The sequence below is a fragment of the Microtus pennsylvanicus genome, chromosome X (assembly GCF_037038515.1).
Source record: "Microtus pennsylvanicus isolate mMicPen1 chromosome X, mMicPen1.hap1, whole genome shotgun sequence".
Taxonomy (NCBI): Eukaryota; Metazoa; Chordata; class Mammalia; order Rodentia; family Cricetidae; genus Microtus; species Microtus pennsylvanicus.
This window is the reverse complement of record NC_134601.1, coordinates 29,595,589-29,613,208: the sequence shown is the minus strand read 5'-3', so window position 1 is coordinate 29,613,208 and position 17,620 is coordinate 29,595,589. Positions and strand designations below refer to the sequence as shown.

General features: G+C 42.9%; 1 long non-coding RNA gene and 2 other non-coding genes across 3 annotated transcripts; all 3 read right to left on the bottom strand.

Moving 5' to 3' along the window:
- Positions 1-836: 836 nt before the first annotated feature.
- Positions 837-17,347, bottom strand: LOC142840229 (uncharacterized). Its single transcript, XR_012908921.1, has 3 exons — positions 17,282-17,347; positions 1,781-1,818; positions 837-963 (listed from the first exon to the last, which is right to left on the bottom strand). It is a non-coding gene; the product is annotated as an uncharacterized LOC142840229 (long non-coding RNA).
- On the bottom strand, positions 5,110-5,181 carry Trnaa-ugc (transfer RNA alanine (anticodon UGC)). Its single transcript has one exon. It is a non-coding gene; the product is annotated as a tRNA-Ala (tRNA).
- Trnaa-cgc (transfer RNA alanine (anticodon CGC)) lies at positions 7,352-7,423 on the bottom strand. The gene has a single exon. It is a non-coding gene; the product is annotated as a tRNA-Ala (tRNA).
- Positions 17,348-17,620: the final 273 nt, after the last annotated feature.

Sequence of the window (17,620 nt, the reverse complement as noted above, 5' to 3'; positions counted from 1 at the left end):
TTGGACTCCCTGTAGTGGTAGGGAGGAGCAGTCCAGTACCTTGACCAGCAGCCTGAGGATCACCCTGTCCTTTGACGACCTTGACCCTGGTAAACTGGATCTAGGCTGCAGAAAAGAATTTCAGAAAAAGCCAGGATGAAGCAAAGGTTGTGAGCTTATTAATGCTTTGGACAGAAGCTCGCATAGAATAAGCATGGCTCATGCATGACAGCCTGAGTGAGGACTAGAGAGAGACATGAGATTAGGTGTCAGTACAAAGGGTGTGTGAGGAGGGCAGGAGAGTGAGAAATGTGAAGATTTTTATGGCTCTCAAAGTTACATTGTTTAAAATTACATGTAAGAATACTTTGAGTCTTTAAATGGGTTCTGTTTTCCCATTAGGAAAAATATACAATACGTTATTAAAAAGTCAAAAATAAAAAATAATTTTTTGAAATGTTCTTATCGCTTTTAAAATTTCTTTTAGTAAATTAAATTGTAAGGTTAATATGTGATTTTACAAGTATTCTTGTCCTAAGTAAGCACAATTAATTAATTAATTTTTATTTGTTTACTGTTTGTCCACAGGGAAGTCTGTGCACCACATGAGTGAGTACCTACTCTCACAGAGGGCACCAGAGTTTGAGATGTCACGATATCTGCGTAGCACTAACACCGACCAGGGAGATCTGGGATAGCTGATGTAACATACTCACTTCACAGAGACTTGATCCTTCCACCCAACTGAGATGACAAGGCATTTAGGCACATGGGATCACATTTAACCCCAAAGAGCTGCTAATGAACAGAAGATGAGGTACTGTTATCATATTGAATGGTTAAGGATGGGGATAGGGAACTAACTCACCCTTAATGTCCCAATGTCCAGTTCACACTTCCTGTCTGGTGGACATCACAGCACACTGGGTTCTTCCCCATGAACTCCTGCTTCTGGGTTGCAGAGATTAAACCCTTTGCTTTACACTAGAAGATAACATAAGGGAAAAGAAAACTCATGAAATAGAGGAAACCAGGATGAGAAAGCACATAAATCCCAGGGGATGGAATGATGGTGCCTTGTCTGCGCAGACGACATCAATGGAAGGTACACAATGATGTTTTTCATCCTCCCAGGTCATCTCACCACCCTGGGCACACACAGTGATAACTGTGACTGCAGACACATACTGGGAATGTGAGCTTGTGCATTTCCCATTCCCGTGGCAAGAACTCCCCCTCTCTGTGTGCACTCAGGCCCCTACTTTCATGCCACAGCCTACCATGGGCAGCACAAAGGAGGCAAGGGAAATCCGCCAACCACATAAATACACAGGTTTTGTTTTCTCTCAATTCAGGCCCTGAAAATTATTCTTTGAGGTGGGCCTCATTACTTCCTTTCCACACAGGGCTCAGATAGTACAATGCTTAGACCCAAGACATTCTCCAGATACACCAGATGAACATTGATGCCATCTTAAATGGATTCCTCTGGCCAATACTGGGGAAAATGGAGCATGGAAATAGAGAACGGCAATAGAGAGGAAAACAGTTTGTGAAAATGGGTGTTGAGCCATACTGATATAAGTCAGCACATGAGTAAAGATCTACAGAGATATGTAAGCAGTATACTACACACCAGGTCATCATTGAAGAGGACCAGGAGAATTATAACACAACCTATCACAGCAGTGAGTGATTAACTAACTTTCACACATATATATATCCAGGGACATATCTGCACAAGCATGAGCATATACACAACACACACTAACAAATGTCAATGTAAACACACAGCTCTCACCTCAAAGGAAGAAGAGAGTTCACTCTGGAGTCAAATATCTGTGAGTAAACATGAGAGACAGGTTTATGTTAGTACAAATTGCATGTTACAATATGGAAACAGTTTCATGAAGTTTCTATAATAACAGAATGAAGAAACTATAGACTCTATTTAAGTACATTGGTGATAATATTAAGTAGACTATTATGGTAAAGCAGAGAAACCTCAGCTACAGGCACTAGCTACTATGTGATGACACACAGTGCTTTGACTGGTAGAAACTTAAAGCTTTGTTAAGGAGACATATTCTGATATTTTAAATTTGAGGTCCAACGTCATCTGTTACTGACAAGGTGTTAGGTAAGTCCAACACAGGGGGCCCAATGAGTGGCTACTCATGAGCTCAAGAGAACACGAAGGAAATTGTAATTAGGCCCTGGGACTGCGACTTCCACCATCTCCATATCACTGCAGGTCTAAGAGTCAATCAACCAGTCTTTGCACACCAGCCTCTGCCAAGGAATTCCTGTACACACACACACACACACACACACACACACATTCACACACACACACCTCTCATTCTCACTCTCCTAGCTCCCTGATGTTTACTGAGAGCTCAAGGGGTACAACCACGTTACAACAGATTCCTCTCTGACCACACATGGGATGGTGAGAGCTACTAACACATGTGGTTTGAATGAGATTCCTGTGACGATGGTCATGGACTTCTCTCTTGGACATTTCTCTCATTAATTTCAGACTGTCAATAATAACCTGTAAGAGCCGATAAGAAAATAGAGACAAACTGCATTACACATCAAATAACGTTTTCTTCATGCTTTCAACAAAAAATATCCTTTGTAAGTTTCATTGACACTTGGTTCCTGAAGGTTTACAGAAGATTTAATAATTTGATCACAAAAAAATTGTAGGAATTGTGTTTTAAAAATAATAGCAGTTGCCGGGCAGTGGTAGCGCACGCCTTTAATCCCAGCACTTGGGAGGCAGAGGCAGGCGGATCGCTGTGAGTTCGAGACCAGCCTGGTCTACAAGAGCTAGTTCCAGGACAGGCTCCAAAACCACAGAGAAACCCTGTCTCGAAAAACCAAAAAAAAAAAAAAAAATTGCAGTTATAGTTGAATCGAAAAGTGGAAATACTTGAGAATGATCCTGACACATGCATCCATAGTGCTGATAGGCTGAGAGATTTCCAAACATTGCTGAATTGGAGACAACCTGTCTTAATGAAAGACAACTATGTTCACGGCTCATACAAATCATTATTAGTAAGATGTCTGTTGATTCAAAACTGAGCTACAGATTCAATGCACTAACAATAAAATTGCACTTATTCTTTTTAAAAATTGAGTTGACAACTCTAAACATTGTAGATTAAATACATGGCTTGTGTAAAAGCCTTAGAAACAGACAAATGTTAGAGAACAGCATTGCCTGATAGGAGACCTCTGTGTGAACCTACAGTAATTGGACCAGCATGCTATTGAATCAAAGTTGGCAAGAAAAATCTAAAACCAACAGTCCATGCTCACATCCACACATTTACAGACCACTGCCTATATCGAGTCAACATTTATCCTGTATCCGATGCTGACATCAAGCTTGTGTGTAGTGCGTGTAGTGTGTGCTGAGAAGAACTGACCATACTCCTGCTGCAGCCTCCCAGGCACTGGGATTACTGGCATATATACCATGACTGGATTATTGGAGAACTGATGTTTCACAAATAAACAAGGCAATTTGATGCATAAAGATGGCCTTTCAGGAAGCAATGCGGAGGCAAGTGTATGTCCAAACCCACAAATATAAACTAAGACCTACATCATATCATAAGTGTAGACCATTCAAAATAGATTACAGATGTTAAAACATAAAAATCAGCCAATAAATGCCAAACAGAACACAAGAAGAAAATCCCTGTCACTGGGTGCCAGGCAAAGATTTCGCAGACAAGACACCGAATAAAACCGTAATTGAAGAACTAGAGAAGGTGGGATCCTACAGTTTAAAATCTCCTGCTCTTCCAAAGACATGAATGAGAATTGAGATGATAAGTCTGAGGCTAGGAGAAAAGTTAGACATACATATATCTGATAAAGCATTTCTATGAATTCTACAAAAAACCTCATATGTCAGTCAGAAAGTAGTCATTGAGACCCGTGAAAGATTTCAGGTGTACTTTTCAAGGGGGCATTGATAGGATCGCCCCCTGTATAGAGATTCATTAGAGATATTAAGGCCATAGGCAGCGTCGCAGGGATTCTGAGGAGAGATCAGGGCCACCTGGCAGGGCAGGCCCACGGAAATGGAAATTAAAATGCCAGACTGGTGCCAAGCACAAAGTGTCCCGCACCTGCAACCCCTCCACGAGGCAGCCAAGGCAGGAGAATCACTGAGAGTTCTGAGCCAGGGTAGGACACAGTGAAATGCTGTCTCAAATCCAAACAAAACCGCAGATTACTAAAAAGAAAATCCTTAACCAAGTGCGTATTTTAGCACTCATCTGAGACATGTAGGGTAGTTATGGACTAGTACTTAGGCGTTCCCTCTTAAATCTCACCGGTCCTATGGACGAGCATTCTCATGCACAGAGTGGGAAGTCGGGATCACAGAGTGCTCATTTGGCCTCATTTCCCTCCTGCTTGCTCTCCCACAACTCCCCTCCTGGACAATGGCTCCAGCACAGCCCAGTACAGAACAGCACAGGAGGAGGCACAATGGTCCCAAGTCTCTCTCCTTCCGGAGATACACAGGCTGCAAACCCCGAGATAGGAGTGGTCCTACTTGGGTCTGGAATCCCTGCATCTGCCTCCCAACTTCAGGAAGAATCTGGTGCTTACCTCCGGGAATCCATAAGCTCAACTCAGTCCAAACACCAGGAACTAAATGCTGCTTTCAGGACATCGTCCGGTCGCCATTTGAAAATGTTCGCCATAATGACCCCTGTTTCTATGACAACCACAATGCTGCCTCCCCCTTAGTAACCAGGAATGGCTCCGCCCAGCCCTCCCTTTCTTTCTCTCAGAGCAAGAAGTCTTCACCCTCGTTTTCACCCAAGAAAGCATACCCATTATCTGAGAAACTGTCCCCCTACGAAAGCAGAGCTTTCCTTTTTTGTTCGATCTGTGAACAAAACATCCCTGGAAGCATGCCCACGTTCTACTCACCAGACCTTGGCGGTGTCTATGGAAATGTCGTCACAGTGACGAACGAACAATTTCATCCAATAATTAGCTATGCATATATGACCTCATCACGGGACTTTAAAGTCTGGGACACCTTGTACAGAAACATCTAAAAAGAACAGTCAAAGGTTAAAAGTATTGTTTTGGAGATGCCGGGGCTCGAACCCGGGGCCTCATATATGCAAAACATGTGCTCTACCTCTGAGCTACATCCCCACACCTGCTAACAGCTTCATCAAAGCCCATGTGAATGCAGAGACACTTAGCCAACATTCAGAGACTGCAAGGGTCTGCATCAGGTCCTTTGAGCATATTGGATTCCAGGTTGAGTTTACTGCTTTCATAGGATTCTTGGGACATTTCTTGCATGAGAAAACAATCTATTTTCAACCAAAGGAAAAATAATAACAATAAAAATAATAACAACAACAATAATAACAACAAACCTTATGCTCTTTGAAGCAAGGTAAGCTAACAATGAATGATAATTTGAATTACTCCGTCCCATCAAATTTTCTTCAACTTTACTTTGCAGGTGGTTCAACATGCCACTATCATGCGGAATTAATAATTATATGTTGCTGATATGCAGTCATATCTGAGAGTATGAGTAGCTTCCTTAATCCTTCTCTAGCATAGTTCGTTTCTCTTTTAAAACACTCCTTAGTCCGGGCTTGAAAGGCAGTTTTTATAATCTTGGTCAGGCTGCTCATTTTGTTTCTTACAAAATTATGTCATTATTGTGTGCCACATTTTCTTTATCCATATTTCAATTGAGGTGCATCTAGGTTGTTTCCACGTTCTGACTATGACAAATAATGCTCCTATGAACATAGTTGAGCACATGTCCTTGAGGAATGATTGAGCATCCTTTTGGTATATTCCCCAAAGTGATATTGCTGGGTCTTGTGGTAGGCTGTTTCCTAATTTTCTGAGAAATCGCCATATGGATTTCCAAAGCAGCTATACCAGCTTGCACTCCCTCCAGCAATGGAGGAGTGTTCATTTTACCCCACATCCTCTCCAGCATAAGTTGTCATCAGTGTTTTTGATTTTGGCCATTCTTACAGGTGTAAGATGTAATCTCAGAGTTGTTTTGATTTGCATTTCTCTGATGACTAAAGATGTTGAACATTTCCTTAAATGTCTTTCAGTCATTTTAGATTCCCCTGTTGACAGTTCTCTGTTTAGGTCTGTACCCCATTTTTAGTGGATTATTTGTTCTTTTGATGACCAATTTCTTGAGTTCTTTGTATATTTTGGATATCAGCCTTCTGTCTGATGAAATATCAGAAGTATCAACCACATAATTGTTGGGAGGAGTGAGCTGCTTAGCCCCGAAATTATCACTCAGAAACTGTATTATTTAAATCACTGCTTGGCCCATTAGCTCTAGCTTCTTATTGGCTAACTCTGACATCTTAATTTAACGAATCGTCATTAATCTGTGCATTATCACAAGGTCATGGCCTACCAGCAAAGTTTCAGAAAGGGTAATTCATTGGTCCATGTGTCTGATTTTATGCCAACACCAAATTACAACAAAGGGAGATCTGACTGACTGCAACTTGGAAAGAAGACAGCCCTGCTATCTGCCTTCCCTCTTAAATCTCACTGATCCTATGGGCGAACAATCTCATGCACAGAGTAGGAAGTCGGGATCACAGAGTGCTCATTTGGCCTCATCTCCCTCCTGCTCACTCTCCCACAACTCGCCTCCTGGACAATGGCTCCAGCACAGCCTGGTACACAACAGCACAGGAGGAGGCAGAATGGTCCCAAGTCTCTCTCCTTCTGGAGATACACAGGCTGCAAGCCCCAGGGTAGGAGTGGTCCTACTTGGGTCTGGAATCCCTGCATCTGCCTCCCAACTTCAGGAAGAATCTGGTGCTCACCTCCGGGAATCCATAAGCTCAACTCAGTCCAAACACCAGGAACTGAATGTTCCTTTCCAGGACATCTCTGGTCTCCATTTGAAACCGGTCGCCATAATGACCCCGGTTTCTATGACAACCACAATGCTGCCTCCCCCCATAGTAACCAGGAATGGCTCCGCCCAGCCCTCCCTTTCTTTCTCTCAGAGCAAGAACTCTTCACCCTTGTTTTCACCCAAGAAAGCATACCCATTATCTGAGAAACTGTCCCACTACAAAAGCAGAGCTTTCCTTTTTTGTTCGATCTGTGAACAAAACATCCCTGGAAGCATGCCCACGTTCTACTCACCAGACCATGGCGGTGTCTATGGAAATGTCGTCACGGTGACAAATGAGCAATTTCATCCAATAATTAGCTATGCATATATGACTTCATCACGGGACTTTAACGTCTGGGACACCTTTCACTGAAACACCCTGAAAAATAAAATCAAAGGCCAAATATAATGTTTCAGGGATGCTGGGACTCGAACCCGGGGCCTCATATATGCGAAACATGTGCTCTACCTCTGAGCTACATCCCCACACCTGCTAACAGCTTCATCAAAGCCCATGTGAATTCAGAGACACCGAGCCAACATTCAGAATCTCTGCAAGGGTCTGCATCAGGTCCTTTGAGCATATTGGATTCCAGGTTGAGTTTACTGCTTTCATAGGATTCTTGGGACATTTCTTGCATGAGAAAACAATCTATTTTCAATCAAAGCAAAAATAAGAACAACAACAATAATAACAACAAACCATATATTCTTTGAAGCAAGGTAAGCTAACAATGAATGATACTTTGAATTACTCAGTCCCATCAATTTGACTTCAACCTTACCTTAAAGGTTTTTCAACATGCCAGTATCATGCAGAATTAATAATTATATGTTGCTGATATGCAGTCAAATCTGAGAGTATGAGTAGCTTCCTTAATTCTTCTCTAGCATACCTCCTTTCTCTTTTAAAACACGCCTTAGTTTCCGGGCTTGAAAGGCAGTTTTTATAATCTTGGTCAGGCTGTTCATTTTGTTTCTTAACGTTGCCAATACTGTCCATCACTCTATTTATGGCAATAACTAAATGTGCGGTGGCTACTGAAATATGTCCTCCTTTTCACACATCATCTAGTATATGTCTCAATATACAAAATCATTAAATAAATATTGTATGTATGTTCAGATAGTGAGAAAAGTGAGTATTTTTTACAAGAAAACAATCTATCTTTTTTCATTTACATACCAATCCAAGTTTCTATTCCCTCTCCTCTGCCCATTCCCTCCACTTACCCCACACCCCACCTTCATACTCCTCAGAGAGGGTAAGGCACATTGCCCAGAGGAAGAAGCAAGGCCCTCCCCACTATATCCAGGCTTAGCAAAGTATCCATCCAAAGAGAATGGTTTCCAAAAAGTCAGCACCAGCAGCAGGGATAAATCCTCATGTCACTGCCAGTGGCCCTGCAGTCTGCCCCAGCCATAAACTGTCACCCACATTCAGAGGGTCCAGCTTGGTCCCATGCTGGTTCCTTCCCTGTCTGGCCAGAGTTGGTGAGCTTACAGTTCAAGTAAGCTGTTTCAGTGGGTGTCCCCATCATGGTCTTGACCTCTTTGTTCATATTCTCACTCCTCTCACTCTTCAACTGGAAAAAAAATTAATAAATAGTACCTGAGAAGATGCCAGACTATAGAAGACTGAGTCCGCATAAGACATTGCTTAACCTCAACAATTATTGGAATACTACAAAGAATGATATTAAAACAGGATTTTAATATATAACTTCAAGATACAGACAAGGAGTAATGGCAAACAGGTGAGTTAGTGTGGGAGACTGAGAGCTTCCAAAATTAAATGAAGACAAAAGCAAAAAGAGAGGGATGGAAGGATGGAATCAAAAGGTAAATGAGGGCAACAGAAGAAGCAGTAACATCTCAGTGCTGATTGTGGTCTAGGTTTGAGATGTTGGTGGATAAGTGCTGATAAACAAATGACCTAGAAGTAACAAAATATGAGTCAGTGTATCTCTGTGAGCCATGACCCTTTTGTGTTATCCATCATTCGGGAATCTTCCTTCCATTTTTATTGATAATAGATTTTCCCCATAATCTATCCTGATTATAATTTCCCTTCAGTCTACTCCTCCCAGTTCTGCTCCACCTTCCCTTCTATCAGGATCCATTCTCTTTCTGTCTCTCAGTAGATAGTAATGGGCTTCTAAGAGATAACAGCAAAGCACAACAAAATAAATTAGAATAAGCCTTGAAATCACAATTATCAAATAGAAATTGGATGAGCCAAATGAACAGGAGTAAAAGTGCCCACAAGAAGACCCAAGAATCAGAGACCCACTTGTTCACACACTCAAAAGCCCCACAAAAATACAAATAAAAGTTCTCCTAAAATACTGAAAGAGATAATATACACATTGAAGACCTGGTGCAGATCCATGCCTACCTCATGCTCGCTGCTTTGGTCTCTTTGAGTTTCTGTGAGTTGATTTAGAGGGACCTGTACTCCAGATGGTAATCAATCTACCTCAAATTCCAAATAAAGCCCTTTCGCTATATACTCCAAGGACACTTTACCCTACCAAAAGGACACTTCTATGTGATAGTTGTATTTTATCTTATTCTAATTAATTTTGTTATTTTTTATCTCTTAGGAGCCCATTGTTTTCTGATAAGAATCAGAAAGGAGGTGGATCTGGATGTCATGGGAGGAGGGGAGAAACTGGGGAGGTTAAAGGAAGAGGAAACTCTAATCAGAATATATTTAAAGAAAAATGGGTCTTTTAAACACAGGGCGAAAATAAGAAAAGTATCAGGATAACTATTGTGATGTCATGCTTCTAACACAACCTTGCTGTACAACTGTCCCTGCACACAGGAAAGGGCTCCCTTCTCACCTCGCTTTCACTCAAAGCAAAAGTCCTTCCTTAGAAGGCTACCAACTGAGAAGCAGAACTAAGATGACCAAGGTGGGGACTCAGACAATTGGCAGAACTCACTTTTGGAAATAAACTATCTCCTCTCAGGAATTTTTGTATTATAGCAGTGAGGTTAGGATCTACCATGAAGACATAGCTAGGGATATACAGTAGGACTGTGGAATATAAGGTAACTCTTTTCAGAGGAATGTCTAAGATGGGCCATCCACCTATGGCAGAAAACTGCAAGATTTTTCTCCAAATCATTGACTAAGCAGTCAAGCAACATTAGAAAACCGAACAACAACACAAACAAACAAAAAATGCCCAAAGTGTTATAATTGGTGTTGTTCCTTTGCCGAACTACAGTTCCCAGCATTCTCCTGGATACGGACATTTCCCAGAAGCCTTTGCATTCCCCGTTAAAAGCGAAGGTCTTTACGAGTTCCCCCTCTTTTCCCTTCCCCCCTTGTTCTCCTAGTGTTTCACACACCTGTACCTGCCTGTTGCCCCTCCCCCCATTAAAGTGCACCCACGTGGGACCGCCGCGTGTCTGTGTCTTTTCCTCGCGTAACCGCCTCCGCTTTTACATTACAGCCAAGCCAGGATTTTATTATTTAACAACAAATTTGGTACCGTTTGACTCATCTTGACCGATTACTGCGCTCAACTCCGCCTGTTTGCCACGGCCTCATCCTCAACCGTGAGTTAACCTAACTTGGCTTCCCTTCCCCCGGGGCGCTCAGAGACTGTCCGGCCGGCTTTCTCTGCTGTGTCCCGGACTGGGTCGCCAACCTCCTTTCCCACCCCTCCCTTGCTTCTTGCCCTTGGCCTAGGCCTGCGTCACCCGCAACCGGGAGTTTGGTGCTTCCGGCCTTCTCCTTTTTTTCTAAACTTTCCTGTCTCCGGCCCGCTACGTTGCGGTGCTTCCAGGCCACACGCCCTAAACAGCTTAATTGTCTCCTCCCAACCGGGGTTTCTTTCTCCCCCGTACGGTTGTTGGGTTCGGGCCAATTAAGCTTTAGCACGCCCCGAAAACACTCGGACGCCTGTGCTTTTGGCCTGCCGTGTTCGCAGTACTCTTTGGGTGCCTTTTTGCGAGTGACCTCCGCTTCAGCCATGGGCTCTGGGCACTCAAAGCCAATCCCTCCATCCTCCCCACTCGGGCAGCTTCTAAAACCTCAAACTCCCCCCCCCCACTGCTCCTGGAGGGGCCACTCGCTCTCGCTCCGCCCAGTCGAGCAATAGCGATTGGCTCACACATTCCTCCTCCTCCCAAGGTTTACTCGCCTGCACCTTTTCCCCTTGTCGCCTCTGGGCGCGTTGCTCCCGGAAAAGCCCGGTCCCGCTCGGCTGCGGCTTGCAAGCTGCCGGCCCCCCCCCCCTCCCGCAGTGGACCCTGCTCGCCTTTCCCTGTTGGGTCACACCATCGCGAGCAGGGGGGGACAGGGGCGGAGAGTCTGGGTATGCGTGTTCCCGGGATCGCAGGTGCAACGCGATCCTCTCCGCAGGCCGCTCTCCGCTCTCCAGCTCTGCTCTTTTGCGGCTTTTTCAGAGTAATTCTTTTAACTCCTACAGCCGCCAAGCTTGAAGGGATTCCTCATTGGATTCACCTGTCACATCTTAAACCGTTTATCTCCACAGCTCAAGATAATCCTTCATATACGGTAACTCAAACTGGAGCCTGTTCTCTTAAGTTCCAAAGGACACCTGATCCAGTCCCCCTACCACAGGAAGAGAACACTGGTCCCCATCCGTCGCTGTGTTAAATCCATAAATAATCTAGCTGTCGTTTGCAGGTACCCTCACTAAACACGGAGTCAAGTGGTAAGCAGATTCTCCTTTACAAACTCTTTAACATAACAGGCCAGCCACTGACTGCAGCAGTGGCCCCTGAAGTGTTAAGAAATGTATGGTTAGAATCTATTTCTTTTAAGACAGTTTCTTTAAGCTCCAGGATGCCAGCCCAACCTATCCAAACAAATCAAGCACAAGCGGACCAATAAGGATAAGTATCTCCCCCAAATTTTTTAACCTCCTTTTTACTTTTTTAATCTTTTTCCTTTTACTAATGCAACTTTGCCTTCCAGCGTCTTAATGATGACCCAGCTACTCAGGAGAGCCAGACAGATTTCTTCAACCAGCTACCTCAGATGACAGCCGATTTCTTCAATCAGCGATCTCAAACAGCAGCGATCTCAAACACCATCAGCTACGTCAGACACCAGCGATTTCAAACAACCAGCAGCTACGTCAAACACCAGCGATCTCAAGCACCATCAATCAGCGACTTCAAATGCCAATGGGACATTCCCTGGACCCCTCAACACCCAAAGCCAGCAGGAAGCAGTTATGAGAGACCGGACTACGCCCCTACTCCCTACCCTTCAAGGTCCACCAATTTTTTTCTTTTTTAATCAAACCAAAAGGGTGTAATGTTGTTCCTTTGCCGAACTACAGTTCCCAGCATTCTCCTGGATACGGACATTTCCCAGAAGCCTTTTCATTCCCCGTTAAAAGCGAAGGTCTTTACGAGTTCCCCCTCTTTTCCCTTCCCCCCTTGTTCTCCTAGTGTTTCACACACCTGTACCTGCCTGTTGCCCCTCCCCCCATTAAAGTGCACCCACGTGGGACCGCCGCGTGTCTGTGTCTTTTCCTCGCGTAACCGCCTCCGCTTTTACATTACAGCCAAGCCAGGATTTTATTATTTAACAACAATTGGGTCTTGAGGTAGACTGATTCCCAATCTTCTGAGAAACCACCATACTGATTTCCAAAGTGGCTGTACACGTTTCCACTCCCACCAGCAGTGGGGGAGTGTTCTCCTAACTCCACATCCTTTTCAACATATGTTGTCCTCATAATTTTTATCTTAGTCATTCTGACAGGTGTAAGATGGTATCCTAGAGTCATTTTAATTTATGTTTCCTTGTTGATTAAGGATGTTCAGCAATGCCTTAAATGTCATTTGGCAATTTGAGATTGTCCTGTTGAGAATTATCTGTTTAGCTCTATACCCCATTTTTAAATTGGATTGTTTGGTATTTTGAGCCTCGTTTTTTCAGTTCTTTATATATTTTGGGGTTCAGTCCAGTGTCAGATGTGGGATTGGTGAAGATCTTTTCCCCATTCTGTAGGATGTCATTTAGTCTTATTGAGTGTGTCCTTTGCCTTACAGGAGCTTTTCAGTTTCAGGAGGTCTCATTTATTGTTGTTCTCAGTGTCTGTCCTACTCCTGTTATATTTATGAAGCGGTCTCCTGTGCCAATGTGTTCAAGGATACTTCCCAGTTTCTCCTCTATCAGGTTCAGAGCAACTGGATTTATGTTGAGGTCATTAATCCATTGGGACTTGAGTTTTGTGTGTGACTGAAGATTTAGATCTATTTGTAATCTTTTACATGTTGACAGCAGTTATCCAGCACCATTTGTTAAAGATACTTCCATTTTCCATTGTATATTTTGACTTCCTTGTCAAAAATCAGGTGTTCACTGGTGTGTGAATTAATGCCAGGGTCTTTATTTGATTCCATTGGTCCATGTGTCTGATTTTATGCCAATACCAAATTGTTTTTTATTACTATAGCTCTATGTTGAAGTTTTAAGTCAGGGATGGTGATGCCTCTGGAAGTTCTTTTATTGTACAAGGATGTATTAATTATTCTGAGGGTTTTTTTTGTTTTTTATATGAAGTTGAATATTGTTCTATAAGTCTGTGAGCAATTGTGTTTGGATTTTGATGGGCATTTCTTTGAATCTCTAGAATGTTTTTGGTAAGATTGCCATTCATATTATGTTGGTCCTACCTATCCAAGAGCATCCATGAGCGTGAGAGATCTTTCCATTTTCTGATATCTTCTTCAGTTTCTTTCTTTAGAGACTTAAAGTTCTTGTCACACAGGTGCTTCAGTTGTTTAGTTATAGTTACCCCAAGAGAATTTATATTTTTGGCTTTTGCAAAATTGATATTTCTCTGATTTCTTTCTCGACCCGTTTATCACTTGTATATAGGACAGCTACTGATTGTTTTGAGTTGATCTTGTATCCTGCCACATTACTGAAGGTGTTTGTCAGCTGTAGGAGTTCTCTGGTAGAGTTTTTGTGATCACTTATATGTACTATCATATCATCTGCAAATAATGAAAGTTTGACATTTCTTCCTTTCCAATTTGCATCCCTTGATCTCCTTTGTTGTCTTATTGTTCTAGCTAGGTCAACAAACACTATATTGAAAAGATATGGAGAGAGTGGACATCCTTGTCTTCTTCCTAATTTTAGTGGAATCACTTTGATCTTCTCTCCGTGTAATTTGATGCTGGCTGTTGGCTTGCTGTAAATTGTTTTTATTGTGTTTAGATAGGTTCCTTGTTTCATGATCTCTTCAATATTTGTACTACAGATGGGACTCAAACTATCTCATATTCCATATATAGTACTTGGGGCATGTATCCCAAGCACACTTCAACCTACCAGAAGGACACTAGCTATTTCATGTTCATTGCCGCTCTATTCCCAATAGCCTCAAATTAGAAACAACCTAGATGTCTCACAATAGAATAAGGGATAAAGACAATGCTGTACACTTATATAAAAGAGTATTTTTCTTATTTTAGAAAAAAGACATCATGAAAATTACAGGTTAATGGATGGAACTAGAAAATAATTTCTGAGTGAGGTAACCCAGACACAGAGAGACAAACACGGTATGTACTCACTTCTAAGTGGATATTAGATGTAAAGCAAAGGGTTACCAGGCTGCAATCCAGAGCTCCAGAGAAGCTAGGTAACAAGGAAGACCCAAGGAAGGATGCATGGATCGCCCTTGGAAGGGGAATTAGATGAGATCGCCTGGGTAAACTGGGGGTGAGGAGGTGGTGAAGGAGAGGCAATGGGGAAGGAGAACATGAGGGAACAGGATGGTCATAGAAAATGGAGTGGGAAAGTAATGAAAGAGGGAACTTGATAGAGACAGTTACTATGGTTTTAAGGAGAAACCTGGTGCTAGGGAAATTCCCAAGAATCCACAAGGATGATCCCAGCTAAGATTCCTAGCAGTAGTGGAGAGGGTTCCTGAACAGGCCTGTAACACCCGATTTTGTGTTACACCCTCGGTACAGTTCGCGTGCCACTGTACCATCTGCGAGTCAGGCAAAGGACTGGAGATTGAAAGAACACACAAAGAAACTAGGGTCATTAGGAACAAGATCAGCCGAATGCCAGTTTATACAGATTTGGGGGAGTCCTTATCTACCTAACTGCTGCACAAGGATCTCTGCCATGGGGGTGGGAAATTACCATATTAAAAATGGAGACAATGACCTGCAGCTAATCACCAGGTGGGGCAGGGAGAGCACAGAAACAAACAGGATGCTTTGTCAGCTGACCAGAAACTGTCCTCCAGATGCACCCCAAGGAACAAGGGCAGACCAGGGCCATACACTGGCCTTACCCTATTACCGGATTGGTGACTACCCCAACTATCATTACAGAGGCTTCTCCAGTAATTGGTGGACTCAGATGGGCCTTCTGTACGTGGAGAGATAGTTGTGTAGTTTGGACTATCTGAGGGGAACCCCATCAGTGGGATCAGGATCTATCCTTGGTGCTCAGCCTTGTTTGTTGGTGCCCATTCTCTGAGTTGAGATGTGATGCTATCTTTAATGCAGGAAGGAGGGACTTGGTCCTGCCCCAAATTAATGTGCCCTTACCCCTAGGGAGGAGTAGAAGAGATGTGGGCTGGGGTGGGGAGGCAAAGGGAATGTGAGCAGAGATGGGAGGGAGAACTGAGGATGGAATGTCAAATGATATTTAAAAAACAAATTGATCAATTTAAAAAACAATAGAACCCACCCCCCAAATCCTCATAGCCAAGTTTGGTGGTTCATGCCTACAATCTCAGCACTTAGCACATGGAGAAAATAGAATGCAAAATAAAATAATAAACATTACTCATTATATATGATAAATGAAATACAAACGTACAAGAATATTTCTTACATAAATATGATAATAATTCACCATTGTAGCAACACTCTCTTTTTATTGTATTTATTGAGCTATGCATTTTCTTTGCTCCTGTCTCTGCCTCCTCTCTCCTCTTCTACCCTCTCCCATGACCCCCACACTCCCATTTTATTCAGGAGATCTTGTCTCTTTCACCTTCCTGTGTAGATTTATGTATATTTCTCTTAGGGTCCTTTGATTTATGTCTAAAAGCCACTTATAAGGGAATACATATTATATTTTTCTCTCTGAGTCTGGGTGACCTAAATATGGTTTTTCTAGATCCATCCTTTTTCCTACAAAATTCAAGATGTCATTATTTTGTACCACATTTTCTTTATCCATTCTTCAACTGAGGTACATCTAGGCTGTGTACACGTTCTGACTATGACAAATAATGCTTCTAGGAACATAGTTGAGCACATGTCTGGAGGAATGATTGAGCATCCTTTGGGTATATTCCCTAAAGAGATATTGCTGGGTCTTGTGGTACGCTGTTTCCTAATTTTCTGAGAAATCGCCATATGGATTTCCAAAGCAGCTATACTGGTTCGCATCCCTCCAGCAATGGAGGAGTGTTCATTTTACCCCACATCCTCTCCAGCATAAGTTGTCATCAGTGTTTTTGATCTTGGCCATTCTTACAGGTGTAAGATGTAATCTCAGAGTTGTTTTGATTTGCATTTCTCTGATGACTAAAGATGTTGAACATTTCCTTAAATGTCTTTCAGTCATTTTAGGATCATCTGTTGACAGTTCTCTGTTTAGGTCTGTACCCCATTTTTAGTGGATTATTTGTTCTTTTGATGACCAATTTCTTGAGTTCTTTGTATATTTTGGATATCAGCCCTCTGTCTGATGAAATATCAGAAGTATCAACCACATAATTGTTGGGAGGAGTGAGCTGCTTAACCCCCGAAATTATCACTCAGAAACTGTATTATTTAAATCACTGCTTGGCCCATTAGCTGTAGCTTCTTATTGGCTAACTCTTACATTTTAAATTAACCCATCTTCATTAATCTGTGCATTATCACGAGGTCATGGCCTACCAGCAAAGTTTCAGAAAGGGTAATTCATTGGTCCATGTGTCTGATTTTATGCCAACACCAAATTACAACAAAGGGAGATCTGACTGACTGCAACTTGGAAAGAAGACAGCCCTGCTATCTGCCTTCCCTCTTAAATCTCACTGATCCTATGGGCTAGCAATCTCATGCACAAGTAGGAAGTCGGGATCACAGAGTGCTCATTTGGCCTCATCTCCCTCCTGCTCACTCTCCCACAACTCCCCTCCTGGACAATGGCTCCAGCACAGCCTGGTACACAACAGCACAGGAGGAGGCAGAATGGTCCCAAGTCTCTCTCCTTCTGGAAATACACAGGCTGCAAGCCCCAGGGTAGGAGTGGTCCTACTTGGGTCTGGAATCCCTGCATCTGCCTCCCAACTTCAGGAAGAATCTGGTGCTCACCTCCGGGAATCCATAAGCTCAACTCAGTCCAAACACCAGGAACTGAATGCTCCTTTCCAGGACATCTCTGGTCTCCATTTGAAACCGGTCGCCATAATGACCCCGGTTTCTATGACAACCACAATGCTGCCTCCCCCCATAGTAACCAGGAATGGCTCCGCCCAGCCCTCCCTTTCTTTTTCTCAGAGCAAGCACTCTTCACCCTTGTTTTCACCCAAGAAAGCATACCCATTATCTGAGAAACTGTCCCACTACAAAAGCAGAGCTTTCCTTTTTTGTTCGATCTGTGAACAAAACATCCCTGGAAGCATGCCCACATTCTACTCACCAGACCATGGC